General features: G+C 47.1%; 1 long non-coding RNA gene across 1 annotated transcript in view; it reads right to left on the bottom strand.

Moving 5' to 3' along the window:
* The window catches only part of LOC138682414 (uncharacterized), a 31,624-nt gene extending 21,652 nt beyond the window's left edge, over positions 1–9,972 (bottom strand). The window contains exons 1-3 of the long non-coding RNA XR_011322517.1: positions 9,540–9,972; positions 8,239–8,469; positions 7,786–7,874 (exon numbers count right to left, since the gene is read on the bottom strand). This is a non-coding gene — a long non-coding RNA (uncharacterized lncRNA). The remainder of the gene's footprint in view (positions 1–7,785; positions 7,875–8,238; positions 8,470–9,539) is intronic.
* Positions 9,973–16,173: the final 6,201 nt, after the last annotated feature.

Here is a 16,173-nt window from a genome sequence, read left to right as displayed (position 1 = left end):
AATTACTCGATAAATTAATATCTGGCATAAATGAAAATCCTTCAGATGCCTGAGGGTCTCCTGTGGCAGCTTAGGGATAAACGGGGTTTTAGACAAGATTTATTGACATGGGAAATATCACAAGCAAATCCTTGCTGACACAATCCTTAATGCCGCATGAAATTAGACACAATGCCCTTCTAGAAGCAAAGAGCAGGATAAAACCAGAGATAGCCACTTACTTTTAGGGTTGAAAGTACTTTTAGCTTTTAGCTTAGTTAGTCACTTTTAGCTCCTCAGCCAGGAGCATGACTCCTGGAACTCATAAACCCAGCAGTCCCGAGGAGAACAGCACCAAGCGCTTTTCCTAAAAACTTCTTTACTATTTAGGGCATGCAAAACCAGCTCCGTATATCAAACCCAGACAGAAACCCAGCCTGCTCTCACCCAGCTCCTCCACCAAAGGCACCACCAGAGGCTCACGACCCCCCACCCTTCCCGCTGTTGAGACCCACCTTCCCACACCACCGCCCCTGGAGCCTTCCTCAGCCACCCTCCTCCTCGCATCCTCCAGCCGAGCCACCCCCCACTTTCAGGACCCCCTCAGCGGGGCAGGAGGTGACAAATCCTTGGGGAAGCAGGTCCCGGCTGTCCTGGCAGGGAAGGTGCTGCCCTGTGACAATGCGGCTGGCCCAGCAGCAAGGCTGAGCGCTGGGACACGTCTGCTCGATGTGGGGACAGGGACCCGAGACCATTGCAGCCAGTGACCTGAGGGACTGCAGACACAACCACTTGCCCAACTGCCTTTTCAAGATGCTCCGTTTGCGTCCAGATCTGACACAGAGGCGGCAGCTCCCAAGATACTGGTTTGACTTTGACAAGGGAGGATATTATTTTGCTGCAGCCCAATTCAGCTGCTTTGTATGAGAATCATTTCCACTGTCCTTCCGGAGAGTTATTCATACTGACAGTTGTGCTCTGCCTTAAGCACTTAAGCCTGCTGTCCAGCCAGAAAACAGGTTTCACACCAGATACTGTGCCTCTTCCTACCCATACCAGTCACTAAATGCTGATAAAAGGTGCCGTGCCATACAGTAGAAGGCAGATAGAGTATTTCTGGCAGAGCACAGGCAATGTAATTTTTAAATGTCCTTGCTTATGGGCATTGAAACCTGGAAACTCGAGGGCCAGAGGTGCTTGTGTGGCCATCAAGAGAGTTGCAGCTGTTGGGATGGCATCCTGAATATGTAGAGGGAGCTTCTGCCAGAGCTAAAAACAGAAAGCCTGGGCAGCGGGAGCAAAGTGCAGGCAATCCACATGCTGCATTTGTTCTGACCATCTCTGGCTGAGGCACGCCAAAAGGAAAAGTCTCTGCTTTTAGCCATTTTCTCTACCTTAAAAACATGACTCTGTCTCCTAAACACCAAAGGGAAAAGCTAATTGTAAGAACCACTGTCGTGATGGGAAGCGGAATGAGAGCTTATGATGAACGCAATCTTTTCTGCTTTAGCAAGTCGGTTGCTTAGGGAAGGGCCAGGATAAAACATCCCTCCCTGGAAATATTGCAGCTCTAGCCTGAAAAAAACATCCATGGAGGAAACTCACATAGAATTTTGACATATTTTCTGGAGCTATATCATAATGCAGCCTGCAAAGGTTTGTTAGGACCCAGCTTGGGGGCACATCAGTACACTGTCTCTATAGATATCGGGGTAAGTGTCCTACCCAGGACTGGTAAACATCCAGCAATGTTCACCACTCCTCAAATTGCCTATAGATAAGTCTGTATAGCCCAGACTGGCACAGGTTTAACTTACAGTGGAAAATATATTAGATATGTCAAAATGTCTGAAGTTAAACCCAAGGGAATGCTGCCAGAAAGCAAAGCTGTAAGATCATCCAATAAGTGCATGCCTCAAGGCATCATATAGTAACGTCCCTATTGCAACACTGTGAGTGAATTTGAGGCTAGTCAGTCTCCCCATTAAAATGCTGTTCCTGGGATTCAGCATGTGGAGAGCAAGCAGGCACCTCTGCTAAGTTTCTTTCAGAAGTTAATACCCACAGATGATTGAGGACATCTGCCAGCAATGCCACTTCTGTTACGTAATAACAGAGTTCCAAATTACTCACGCTCATCTGCAATCCTTTTCCACACACTTGCTCAATCCCCTTGAAGTCTGCAAATATGTGCCATTTAGAAGAGTAATTGCATAATATCATCAGAGATAATCTGAATTTACACCAAGATACCTATGATAAGCATCTAGGCTAAAACCACTGATCTGTCTGGCTCAGTGAGAACATCAAATCTTCAGTGGAACAACTAGCAATGGCAGGAGAAAGGTCAAGTATGTCCTGTTGTCCAAGCGCAGCCCTCACATAAACCTGCGTCGCTCCTCTGAAGCCAGAGGAACCATACCAATCCAAACTTGCATTTGGAGCAGCGTACTGTCAAAGATGGAGGCAGCCCAACAATTACTGGTCTCAGACAGTCTTGGTTAAGTTTAATCAGTCAGACTTGGCTGAGTCTACTAGTGAGTCCAGTTTCAGACAGGTTTGACTATGCATAATCAGCCAAGCTTGGCTGAGTCTATCAGCATTTACCACCCACTTGGAGACCACAGTGGTAAGAAGAGAGGAGGGAGGGCTCGGGGAGCCTCCCAGCACACACACTCACAGCCCCTCTACTGCCTTTGGACCACAGGCAGGCTGTGACACCTTCGGGCAATGACACCTCTCTGTGACTTAAACCTCCCCAAGTCTCTCCTTCTCTGTTCACAGATGATTACTTTTAACTTGCAATCGCGTTCCTTGCACTTCGCTGAAGATCTCTTGGAGGAAGAGCCCTGACTATTACCAGCAATGGGCACCACCACCTTCAAACATCACTGTGGGCAGATGCAGAAGACTGTCCTTGCACATCTCTCTGCTCAGCACCCTCCATTCCAGCAGGTAGCCTCCACCAGCCTCTGACTGCCAGAGGTAAATCACTCTTTGGGAAAGACCAGCTGGGGCCTGCCAGGCTACCTGGAGCTCCTCTCTCTCCTGAAATTCATAGCACTGCCAAGATCCCTCCCTATCCCAAGCTCCCTTGCGACATGAATGCCAGCTTACGCTCGGCTTCTTCACACAAGAGTGGGAAGATGTGCTGGATTTCCTTGCAGAAGTGAGAAGTTTCTGCCTGAACTCTGAATCCAACCATAAGAATTAATTAAATTCTTACTGTCAAAACTACCCTAAACACCAATTTGCCAGTGAAGATACCTAGTTTCTCCACAGGGCAGGTCCATTCATTTTCATGCCAAGACCATTTGTTACCTACATTCCTCCATTCAGAAATCCCTTTTGGAAACATAAAAATTAAAAAAAGGAAAAATCACTGCTCATCTGCCTCAGAGTTTGATGTGGGATAAATTGAAATGTCACTTCAGAGGCTCCTGACAAAGCACTTCAGGAAGAAGAGCCCCAGCATTTGTGGCCTTTGCGCCAGCTGCTTTTCCATTTTGGGAAGGGTTTAAGATGGCTGGAATAGCCAGTCTCTTCCCACCACCCCTGCATTCAAGCCAGCGTCAAAAGTTCATCTGATAATTACGCCATCAAGAGATGAGTAATAGTTTAAATTCCTTGGGCTAGGTTGTCTAGCTAGAGGATCCAAGTAAATCCCATTGACTTGCAGCAGAGTTTTGTGTCCGCAGGAGGGGAGAGCAGTGCTCCTGGAGTTCAAGACCCCTTCCTCAGAGGTCTTCAAGCACAGACGAGAACCGGAGAGGCAGAAGACAGCCAAAGGAAGCTGGTGCAAGCAGGTGCAGCTCCCAGAGCATCCCTACCCCACAGTTCATGCTGGAGGCAGGATCCACCCATCCTTGGGCCCAGATGGCCTCGATACAATTTGCAGCGACACATAAAAATGATACAGCCATTAATAACAGTGCCAGGAGAGATGCTTTAGCCAAAAGTAACGTATACCCTTTCGCACAGCTCCTGGGACTCAGCATGAATGAAGCAGGCAGGTAACTGGAAAAATTTAGGAGATTGTGCTTGCAGGAAACCCAACTGCAAGTCATATTTTCAAACTGGGAATCTGGGCAAGACCTCCAGAATCCCACAAAAGGTAACTAATTCAGCATACCTTAGACTGCTGGGCAGGGCTTTGCAAAGCAGCTGGGTTATTTTCATGGTCACAAAATTGAAGGCTGACAATGCGAAGACCGAATGGTCTAACACCCCTTCAGCCTTCAGCTGTGGAAGTGCACTGCTATGGTAGAAGACAAGATTCAATCTGTGTGTAGACACTTTCAGAGCAATGGACAGCTTTGCTTGGCGATCTCTCTTTCTACCTCTTATGCATCTACGCAAAGCAATTCCTTCAAATGAGCTGGTAACTAGCGTTTTGGAGCACAAGCACTTGCTGCACTGACACTGGGCACAGACACAACCCTGCACTTCAAAAATGCCCTCGCTCCAGCTTCTCCCCTACACGGTACCTCACTGAATAATGCACCTTGCTTGAAATTCAAGCGCATAATGGCACTGTGCTTCTGCCATCATCAGGACATTACTTCGGCTCCCACAAGCTTTACACAGCTCTTCTACTAAGTCTGGAGGATGCTAATGTGAAACTGTTCAAGTCAGCAAGACGTACGCTGGCTCCACCGAACCCAAGCTATACCCCTGCATTCCTCAGCATTTGGGGAGAGAGGAGAAGCTCAGGTTTTCTTTATATCCCAAGTGAATAGGAAATTCTTTACATTCCAGATCCGTATAAGAGTCCTGCTTCTAATGAAGTTTTGCTACGCTTCTCTTTCTTGGCTCTCTTTCAATGCTGAGAGTCACAATTGACCTGAGCTGGCATCTTTCCAGCACTCAGGACTACTAGCATGATAAATAATAAGCAGCTACAGATCTGGCCACTGTTGTATCTCACAACAGTGGACCTGTTTTGTTCCAGCTAATGGTGCTGCTCTGTTGACTTTCAAACAGGCTGGAGAGCATAAATTGCTGCAGTTTATTCCCATACAGCTGACATTCCCGCCATGCCATCACTCACAAGCAGGGATCTGAACATTAGAAATGTAACCCACCACCCCAGACAGCCTTCAGTCCTCGGAGGGGAGTTGGTGGAGAGGAGACTTTCCACTTCAAGTCTCAGCGCTTTCTCAAGCTGCTGGCAGCAAGAGCCCCAAAACCAAACTGATGGCTTAGAGAGGTGAGTAACACTTTAATTTCTAGCATACTAATCATGTTCTTAGGTTACATGAGGGCTTTTCAGGGGGTGGGGAGGAGAGGCAGGGAAATGATTTTTTGATTTCAGGTGGCAGCATTCCCCTTTCTGGCACACTGAGCTCTGCTCTTACCTGTAGGCTCTTTAAGGGTGGCTATTCAAGCATCCTGGCAAACCAGGAGCTCCAACCCCACAGTATGCTTGGCTCAGTCCTCCTGCCTGCATGAGCATCTCTTACCCTTGCACCCAGAAAACCCAGGAAGACTTCGGTTTCCAAAGCAAGAGAGGACTCCACTGCCAACCAGAGGGCATGCTGGCTCCACAGCACATGTGCAAGGGGTGAAGCCATGCTGAGCTCTGCCCTCTTGAACATCTCGCTTCATTAATGAGGTACTTTGCAAGCAGCCAATCCATCAATACTTCATTTGGTGTCTTGGGCTGAGAAAAGAGGCAAACGGTCCACAAGACACTCAGCTGAGATGCAGGCTCAGTTGTGCAGCAGAGCATCAGCTGGGCTCCACAGCCTCCTCCTAAACATGGCTCAGAGGCAGGTTAAAAAGAAAAGAGAAGGGATAGAGATGCTACAGGGAAGAAACTGGCCAGAAGGTATAATGCATCTTCTCAGTGAGTCTTTTCATAGCACTGGGAACTGTATGTAATGGAGGTAACCAGAACCACAGGCGTGGGATTTGGATTTAGTCTTTCATGCTGCTCCAACTTTCAGCAGCACAGACTGCTCTGATTCTCTAACAGCACATCATTTGCAGCCACAGAAGTACACTGTCCAGCAAACTAACTCAAAGCTACCATCATGTGCCACAGACACACATTACCTGGATATTCCTCTGCAGCAGCCAAGGAGGCAGGACACCCTGTTTCGTCCCCTGCAACAGGGCAGCAGCAGAGGGTAGCCTCAAGGAATGGGCAGAGCTGGGGCAGCAACCTCTTCTCCTATCCCAGCAGCGCAGGACCCACAGCCCCGGCCCTATGGCACAATAAACACCTTGCACATTATCTGTAGGCCTAATCCAGAGTGTAGTGAAAACAAGGACCAGGTGTGGATGGGACTTTGCGGCCTCCCAGCTCCAAATGAAAAAACAGTTGAGGATCAAGCATTTCCTCGGCAGACCAGGGAGTGAGGCAAACCTGAGGCAGGACCTGCCTCTTGAAAGGAACTTTATGCCCTCTGTTGCCTGAATATCAACTCTTCCTTTTCATATTTTGCTTTTCAGTTGTATTAATTAATACATTTGGGGTATTCAAGAGTTTTGTCCATAACACTGTGCTATCTCCTAGAGAAATTCCTAGCTGTTGTTGCAAAAGGTAGCAAGAAAATTCAGTGGTGCATCTTCACTGCCTGAGGGATGAACTTTGTTCACTTACCACAAATACTGTTAACAAGAACTGTAACTCACCTCTACTTCTTTTGCTTATTTTACCTATAACATTTTACATGCATTTACTGACTAGTTCTCTAAACAGAAGCATTTTTTTGGCAGGAAGGGCAGGCAGAGGCAAAGGCCTGGCTCTCCTGTACCTTGCACTGCACACATGTCTTCATATTATCATTTCCTAATTTCCAAAGGCTACGGCTGATGGGACAACCCCTTGCTGCAGGCCACGGCTGCTGCAGGCTCCAGCTGCAGCACTAGCTGCAGTTCGCAGTCACCCAGACACTGCCATGTTTGATGCTGAACGCTGGCAGGTGAAGTGTTTCTAGAACAGCTGGGTACGCACTAGATTAGGCATTTTTGTTTTCCTGAGACTTTCCAGTAATTAAGCAATACAGTTTGCTTATGAGACAATTGAGCTGGAGTTTTGCAGACATGCTATCTCTGTTAGTCTCTAGCAGACAGAAAATTCAAGCCCTGCTGTATTTTTAGGGTTTTTCCACCTAGGAAGTTGGTGTCTCAGCTGCCAAAAAAGATGGCAATCCAAGCACCCATTGAGATCACTGCCTAGATATACTCTTGAGCAATTAGCATGACATCTAGTAGAGCAAGAGACCACCAGTAGCTTAGGCTCAGACCACTGATGGCTTTCATTAGATAGACTTTTCATTGTAGGAAACCTTTTCACAAGAGGGGAACAGAGAGAGTATGACCTTTCTTCCAGGTGAAAACAGAAACAGGTATGTACTAGTGTGAAATGCAGTACAGGACAAGAAAAATAAGTCATGCCTCACTTTTCTAATGAAATGGCATTAAAATCTAAGAGTTTGGGCACTGCACACCTATGGTTACAAAGCTACAGCACTGATTTATATTGAGTCAAGTGCAAGCTAAAATCAGGCCTGGCTTTCTAGATTGCCTTTGGGTGGAAATGAACATATTTGCTTTAGTGATGCACTCGGGTTGCTTGACAGGCCCGCAGATTTGTATGACACCACCTGTTTCCATATCAAATGCTGTCCATGTAGTTAAAATTAGACCGATCATATTTCCTGGTGGGGTTTCGGCTGTACAGCCCACTGTCAGCCTGCGCGTGGGCTCCCCAACAATGAAGAGTTCACTGCTCAGCATAAAGCAGACGCACGGTACTTTGTGGAAGCCCAAATGCCACGGCTATTCATTTAAACTAACCTTTCCTCCTCCTTGGACACAGGGTATGGCACATGTCACTGTCATAAGAGGTGTTTGTGAGAGCTTAAACAGTCCAGTCTTGCTGCTTCCTAGAGACAGAAAATAACCGTTAGACCAGGTGTACGTATATTTTTCATTCAAGAAACATACGTGCAAGTTATTTAATTTTATGCAACACTTTTTGCCAGCTCAATATTCTATGAAATGGCTTGGGTTTTGTAAAATTATTTCCCTATAAAAAGCTTCCTTTGACTGTGCACTGACAGCTTAATTTATGCAACTTGAATAATGACAGTTTGGGGAATTGGCACCTTTAACTGCTTCATAGTCTATGCCTTAGCTCTACAAACATGCCTCTAAACTACAGTGTTCAGGGATATTCTGATTATTTGCACTTTGCATGCATGATTTCTGCTCTGTGTAAAAGCTCTGAGGCTGGAATAGTTTTTTTACCATGTTTTACAGTGCAACAGGTAGGTCCCTGTTTTGAGCTTCGTGGTGATACTGCAGCATGTGCAATGGGATGACAGTACTCTGACCACTGCAGGTCTTCCAGACTCGGTTATATGATGCACTCTGGGTCCCAGCAGTTTTGGATAATTCCCATGAGCCCCGCTGGTAGAACCAGAGCTGTTGGCATAGACTCAGACTCTCTTTCAGATGTCAACAGCCGCCCCAGCTTCTCTGGTGAAGAGATCAGAGATAGGGCCTGCCCTAGACATAGGACTGAGAGCAAGTATTTAAGAGAGCTCTACCCCACTGCACGGTAGCCCTCCAGCCTCTGCAAGAGCCATGCAAGACCAAAATGACTGAAAATCCCCTCCCCATGTTGGCATCAGCACCAGCTGCATCCCCCTGCTCCCTCACTGCTACGCTCGCACCACGCAGCACTAACATCCTACTCTAGCATCGTTTTAAAGTAAGTCACTTGATATAACTCTGCAGCTCAGGCAGCAGAAGAGGGAAGACCCCTTGCCCCAACCTGAGCAGGAGGTGGCCAAGGGGATGCTCACCTCCCAGCTCCCAGGCCTGCCCACCCCACGGCACTGCACGCAGCGGTGCAGAGGGAGCTGGTTTCACCCATCTCTGATGAGCAGCAGCCGCCCCTGCGGTTCATGTGCCCACCGCAAACCCCACAGCTCCTGGGGGAATGTCATGGTGCTGGCCTGCCGCCCCAGGGAAGGCACCTCTGGTCAGATCCTCGCACCACGGAGATGGGGACATGGGAGAGCTCTCCTCAGCAGCTCAGACAGACGCTCCTCCGTCAGGAGGCGAGTGAGCTAAAAACATCTCCCGGCATGTCAGTGAAACTGGAGACAAGAGTTTTAAATAACCCTCCCCTCAAGCAAATAGCCTCCAGGGGGGATCCTGGATTTCTTCTTTAATTGTACAAGTTCAAATCTCACCCACTAGTCTTGCTCCACTCGTGGTAGCGCTGGCACTGCCCGTCCCGAGTGTCGGTGGCTTGGCACACGCTGCAGCGGGGGCAGAGCGGGCAGCGGCACAGCCCCCAGCAGCAGCTCCGTATGAACGTGTGCCTGGCGTGAGCGGTGCTGGCGGACCTGAACCAGGACAAGATTTTTAGGCTAGAATTCACTGTGGGCACAGATGCAAAGTGATAAAGTGCAGCGACAGGTAGCCTGCAGGATTATGTGCTGCTATTCCTGTGCACGGGCTCCCCTGCCCCTTCCCGGCTGGAAGCAGCTCTCATGGCACTAGAGATCAGACAAGGTACATGAAACCCAGTCGCTCACCTCCGTTTTCACTGCAGCCTTCTCCGTTGCACAGCAAGAGCACGGGCAGCTCAGGGGCCTCACGTGCAGTGGGACAAGAGGGCAGGCAGGCTCAGGAGCTTTGGTTCATCTCTGGATCCACCAGCTTTGATGACATCAGGTTTATACAGCAGAAGTGCCAGACTACCAGGCAGGATATGCTGTGGAATAAGCACCCAGGGCACGCCTGTGTGACAGGAGAAGACAGAAGCTACAGCAGGCACATGCTGCTTTGTGTAGCACTTCAGAGAAGAATAGTATGCAGGCTCTGCAAAAGCTACCCCAGATTCCTATTTGCTTCTGAGTGCAATCTAGCTACTGCTATCAGTCTACAGACATCCCATTTGAATGCGTTCCCACCTGAGGATATACTTTCTCTTTATTCCTATTCAAAACAATTTAAAACAGCTGAGTAAAAGCAAGAGGCTCTGGGACAAAAAAGGCTCTTTCTCCATCTTGGTAATTACTAATGTAGTAAAGACATCCTGTGCTACGCTGGATGATGTATCAGTCATAATTCACACAGTGCTATTCACAAAAATTCCTTCTTCACGAAGAAGGAGGGACACATGTAACAGGTCTGGTTTGGGGACACTGAAGATCAGAACATGCTGCATTCTGCAGAAAGTGCAAACGTAACAGTACAGCCACCGACAGCAGAGACAGCAAGTCATCGTTGGAGCACTGGATAGCAAACCCATGAGTCACGCACAGTTACATGCACTGACCACACAGTTCTGATCTTCTCCTAAGCCTGCTGGAATGACATAGCCACCTCCTTGGAAGGTGTGCCCCACATGAAATATCAAGCTGGCTAGACTGCTCTTTTTCTTCTTTGGCCCCGTTAACTTAATCCTCCTTATGACTCACAGGAGAGTCATCATTGTATTCTAGGGTGGAGAGGTTAACTTACTTGCTGGCTGAATAGCGTACCGTGATATTTTCTACTTAAAAAAAAAAAAAGACTGTGGGTTGGTTTATGTATGAGGGCTGAGGCTCTGCTTCATTATTCACTGCAGGTATCCATGGGGAAACAGGGAAAGCATCCTCCAGCAGGCAGCAGTGAAAGGGAGTCCTGGAATTTGATTCATCCCCTCCTCATGCGCAGCTGGGCTCGTGCAGGCAGGAGGAGCCGCTGGCTCCTGGCACTGCGTGGCTACAAGGAGGGGAAGCGATAGCTCAGATGGCTCACAGATTTGTATGAGACCAGAGCAGCCCAGCACTGCCCCAGTGCATCAGTTCTCGATCCACGCACTGACAACGCAGAGCTCTTAGGAAACAGTAATCCATGAAACAGCAGGCCTGTGGGTGTTTCCCCAGAGCTTTCAGGAAATAACTTGCCCTAGCTTTGCTACTACATTGCATCCTAACAGCAGAAAAAGCAGTTTCCAGGTTCTTGAAATACCTTTCTTTCCCTGGCACTAAACACTTGTCCTTAGGGTCCGCATAAAGGACCCCCAACCTCCACCAAACGCAGCCACTGGGATGTGCCTCTGCAATGTGAATGCCAAAGGTACACACAGCACAGGCAGCAGAGAGCAGGCGGATGCATCAGGATGCCCAGGGACTCCACAAATATTATCATCTTTACTCACATCTGCATGTACCCTGCAGGTTACAGCCATGGGCACCAGAGTCTTCACGCACTTACACTCACCAGGATCTGCAGTCTTCATGTGTCAGGCAGTCTGGGCTCAAAATCCTTCCACATTCCTGTAATGCTCTGGCATGCAAAGAAGCGGGGCAGGGTTGGGTTTTTTTTATAGGGAAGAAAGGAAGCAAATCACCAGGATCTTTGTTTGACATGAATCTACTTACTTTAACAAGTATGGAGCCTCATGATTTCAAGTGGAAGCTTAGCATCTCTTAAAATAAGCTCTAGGCGTCTTTTAATGTCGGTGCTTAAAAAGGGATTCAGTCACTTGGTTCTAGGAACTCCAGTTTGACTCAAGTGTCCAATATCTGTCGGCAGTTCAGCTGTTACCCAAATAAGGGGAGAGAAAGCCAGGATTTTCCAGCCCTGAGAAACAGCTGTACTCCGAAGAGGCATGTAATACAAGGGATAAAATTAATTTACTCTCAGCCCCAGTTTGCGAGCCATTCCCAGCCACTGGATGAACAGCCCGACTCACAGCGGGTCCCGCAGGGCTGCTGGGGCCACACGGAGCACACCCCGCTAGGCGGCCCTAGAGCCACGCCACGAGGGACCTCTGCTCTCATCCAAGGGACCTTCGAGGCCATCAAAAGGTGATTTGAAGGGAGAGATATTGAGAGCCCATCTCTTCACACTGCACTTGGAGTGGGACGTGTACCACGAGCAATAACACTCTGAGTACGCGCACCCCTGCACGCTGCCCACGGACACCAAACATCCCACAAACTTCACGGCAACGTGAGCCATATGCAGGGTGTGTTTGCAAATGCTCACCATCTCATCAGAGACATGCCTTAACTAATTCCAAAATCAAAGCTCCCTACTGTACTTTTTCCTATATTAAGGCTACTGTTGCCCAAATGCCATTACATTTAGATTGCTGATGTTCTTTTCCTTGCGACAGTCTGCTCTGTACAATGGACAAACTCATCCTAGCAAAGACTTTCAAGCATGGAGCACAGTACATGCATTTCAGCAGTTGTGCTCTTCTCCATGCTTGAAAGTCTTTGCTAATCCCAGAGGGAACCTGTCCTTGAAAGCCAGCACACCTTTCTGCCCTTCCTGAACAGCATGTATGGAGGTGCCCACAGGATTGCCATACACAATTTTTGAGATGCGAACCTAATATCCTACTTGCTTGGGGGGAGGCATGAAAAACATAATGCACAGAAAATGAGACTTTGAAATAGTGCACTTCAGTGCTACATGTTCTGAAAATATGCTACAAAAAATTGGTCTTTGAAACGTACTCAGTGTTCAGCTGCATTTCTACAATTTAGAAAGACTCTCAGCAAGCTTCAAATCTAATCAGGATTCTGCAGTTTCTGTAAATACTTTATCAATGGCTACAATAACCTCTTTCAGCTATTTGCTTATTTTTGGAATATCTTAGCCAATGCAAAGCTGCCCTTCTCCTCCACCAAAGAGCAGTCATTTTAAGAAATCATTCCACAATTTTATACTCTCACAAATTTCCCTGCAATCTAACCGGTCATCTCAGGATTCTTGGTGTGTGGGAAGAGAAACAAATAAAATCACTCTTTTCTCACTTCCTACGGAAGTCTTGTTATTCACACCCCAGGAGCAACAGAGAAGCCGCTTTCAAATCACATATTCACATCACCAAGTAACTCACAACTAGAAAGCTCACTACTCAAGTGGTGATGATTTCCCAATTTAGCCATATGGCACAGAGGAAATACAGCTCCAGAAAGAGCTTTCTCCAGCCCACTGCCTTTGGGAAAGCCTCATTCTTTGCAGTCCTGTGTTCATATCACTGTTAAGCCATACAGGGTAGTGCCACAAGATAGCCAAGTGTCTAGCATACACTCTCGAAGCTTGAACACCTCTCTGAAAATGAGTAACACCATCAGGTACATGCAGATGGCTTGCAAAATGCATCACTTCCAAATTGACTGAAGGTTGTTACCCTGTACATCTATTTGAGCCCGCTTTCTAAATGAAAGACATGCTGGTACATTAATATGATGATGCAGTCTAGGTCTGCCTTACTTCTAAGTGTAAATTTTAAAATGTTCTCCTCCCCTCTACATACACTCTTTACAATGCAGTGTATTTCAGATCCAGCAGATGCTCATTTTTTTCCTAAAACAGATTTAATGGGTTTTCCATTATCTAAACGTCTGGCAAAAGGGCTCCATGCAGCTTTAATACTTTCCTAACCCTGTGTTAAATTTGTCCTAGTGTTGCATATAGCATAATTCTGCAGCCATGTCAACTATTCAGGTAATGCTAGAATGTCGTCATTATGGTTTGTGTCAACAGCATGATCTGCATGTACCTTGTAATCATTCTGGTGTTAGGTTGCAAAGGTCTTTGGACTCTTCATTTGGCTGAGTCTAATTCTGTCCTCTTCACAAAGATCTAGAATTACACTAAGTAAAGGTTGACATTTACATGAGACACTAGGACTGCTAGAATGACTCACCAAGGTAAAACCTCGGCTATATATTCTTTCAAGGGCGTAAGCTGTACAGTGCCAACATTTCCGCTGAGCTGCTGTAGAAAGCCTCTGTGCTTAGCAAGGCAAACACGGACAGAGGGGCACGTCACACTTGGAGCTCGGCAGGACTCAGGAACAGGATCTCAGGAGTCTGAAAACAGACAGTTAAAGAAGCCTGGAGCAATCACTCATATCTCAAAGAAAAGGAGACACGTCAGAGAGAAACCAGCTATCTCAGAGTGACCTTCCAGGGTTTTCTTGGAAGCTGAATGACATCCTCTCATTTTTTACTACTAAGCTGGACAGCCACATACACCCTCATACACAAGACAGCTTTGCACTTGCATATAAGCCCACTGTTTCAATCATGCGAAACCAATTAGCAGTAGCAGGGCTGGTCAGTGTTGCAGCTAGAGTCCAAACACTCTCAGTACATTTACTCTTCTATGTTCACTCTGCCTTTTAAAGCAGCACCTGCCACCAAGTTTGTCACACCTGAAAGTCTCCTGGTTTATTAAATATCCTAAGTCCCAACATCATTAGGTCTCAAACAAAACCAGGAAATTCAGACTAAAACAGTGACTGTTCTGGTGATGAACCTTATAAGCCTTTTATCTATTCCCATGAACTCTTCCTTGTCCAAATCCAGTATTAACAGTGAAAGCATCCAACACACTCATGAGAAGCAAATTGTGAAATGGAAGGACGAGATGAGAGCAGAGCATCTATCATAAACCATGCATGTGAAGGATGACTTTGTCTGCAAACCAGGGTGCTGCAAGCAATGTGGATTTCAAGGATGGCTTCTGCTTTAAACAGTAGAAACCTACAGCAGCCAAGCACAAACAGATTTCCCAATGATGGGGTCTCCTCTCAACTGAACTAGTGAGATCTGCTTTGGCAAGAGATTAGCCTAGCCTTCCTCGAGCACTGGCAGCTGCAGCATCACATATATAACTTCCTGTATTTACAGTGCAAACACTGACTCCTTGGTGTGTTACATGGCATTAGTCCAGTTTCACTTGCAACTTTGACAGCCATCACCTTTGGCCATGGCCTCTGCCGTGTCAGAAGGTCTTAGCAGTAATCATCGCATTGAGGAACTAATGCCATGCAACTGAGTAACTGTCTTGAGCACAAATTCATAAGCTAGTGTTATTCTTGCTTGGTGCTAAAGTTCAGTGCCTGTTTTATTATGGCTGGAAACTTGTCAGAAGCTGTTCTTGTTCAGTTCAGTAGACCAACCTCTCTCCAAGATCTTGCTTCTCGCTCCAGAAAAGGTGTGTCTAACCTTCCTGAGCAAGCTCCCTGGAGTAGCTCACTGTGCTTCAGTGTTAAACCACAGCCTGGCACAGTCCCACCTCTGACCTCTTTACTTACTCTTGCTAAGGGGCACATCTGTGCCTTCTGTTTCTTTGCATGTCTTGCCTAATTCTAGACCGATCATGGTCTTGGAGATAGAGTGGAACAACCAAGAGTGATGTCATCTCTACAGGAGAATTAAGTCTATTATTGTACAGAAGAAAGGGGGGCATAGGTTCTACAATGCAGTTTTGTTAATGCTGTTTCAGTTGTGTGAGGTGACCGTTAAAGCAGGTATGTCAGCACAGGAACTCCTTTCACAATCTGCACGTGTCTGATTTTTCACCACCCTTTTTCTTTGGGAGAAAATCAGAAAAAAACAATCAGCCTATTTCACAGGTCCTGAAAACCAACTATACTGACCATTACCTGATAGATTGCAAGGAGGCAATGCAAACAGCATCCCAGGGATGTGTGGTGGAGTACAGCCAGGACTGGTTTGTGGCAGGAGCCCGGGGCAACTCAATAACGTTGGCTTCCCAGGCCCTCCTCCCACATGCAATGGCTTGGGATTATCCAGCAGTCCTTGCATCACGGCAGAGCCCTGTTGATGGTCGTGTGACACAACCTTGGACAGGAGCCATCCTGGAACTGCTTGAGAGATACTTATAACTCAAGAGCAACAGATAGAAATATGAAGGCCATGGGTGGTCCAAGTACATGCGTAACCGCTTTGCTGGATCAGGGCCAAGGGTAACATACTGCAGGTTTGGATGAGAGACACAGTGACACGTTCTCATCAGAGATGTCCGACTGCCTTACAGCAGCCCATTGTCTCACGTGGCTGCCTGCGGTCGTCACGTGGCTACACCAGTCAAATCCAACTAGACTGCAAAATATCCTTCACTGTAAGCAGTTATGACTGTTTTGGAGAGTGACAGAAAGCAGGAGAGAGAGAGGAGATCTCAAATAAATTATTTGGACCAAACGGCTAAGCAAAGCCTCTGAAGAGCTCAGATGCATATACTGATTTTATTTGATGAGATGGGTGCTTTTGTAGCCTGCTGACTTGTTCGAAGTAACTATATCCTAGTCTCTTGAGGTGCCTCCATATCTCTATGCCATGCACCTATCTGTATCTCTACAAATGTCACTCCAAGACAGGGTGACAGTCAGCTAGAAGACCCCAGATTTGA

This window comes from Haliaeetus albicilla, chromosome 27 (assembly GCF_947461875.1).
Source record: "Haliaeetus albicilla chromosome 27, bHalAlb1.1, whole genome shotgun sequence".
Taxonomy (NCBI): domain Eukaryota; kingdom Metazoa; phylum Chordata; class Aves; order Accipitriformes; family Accipitridae; genus Haliaeetus; species Haliaeetus albicilla.
The sequence above is the reverse complement of the archived record's forward strand: the minus strand, read 5'-3'. Positions and strand labels throughout refer to the sequence as shown.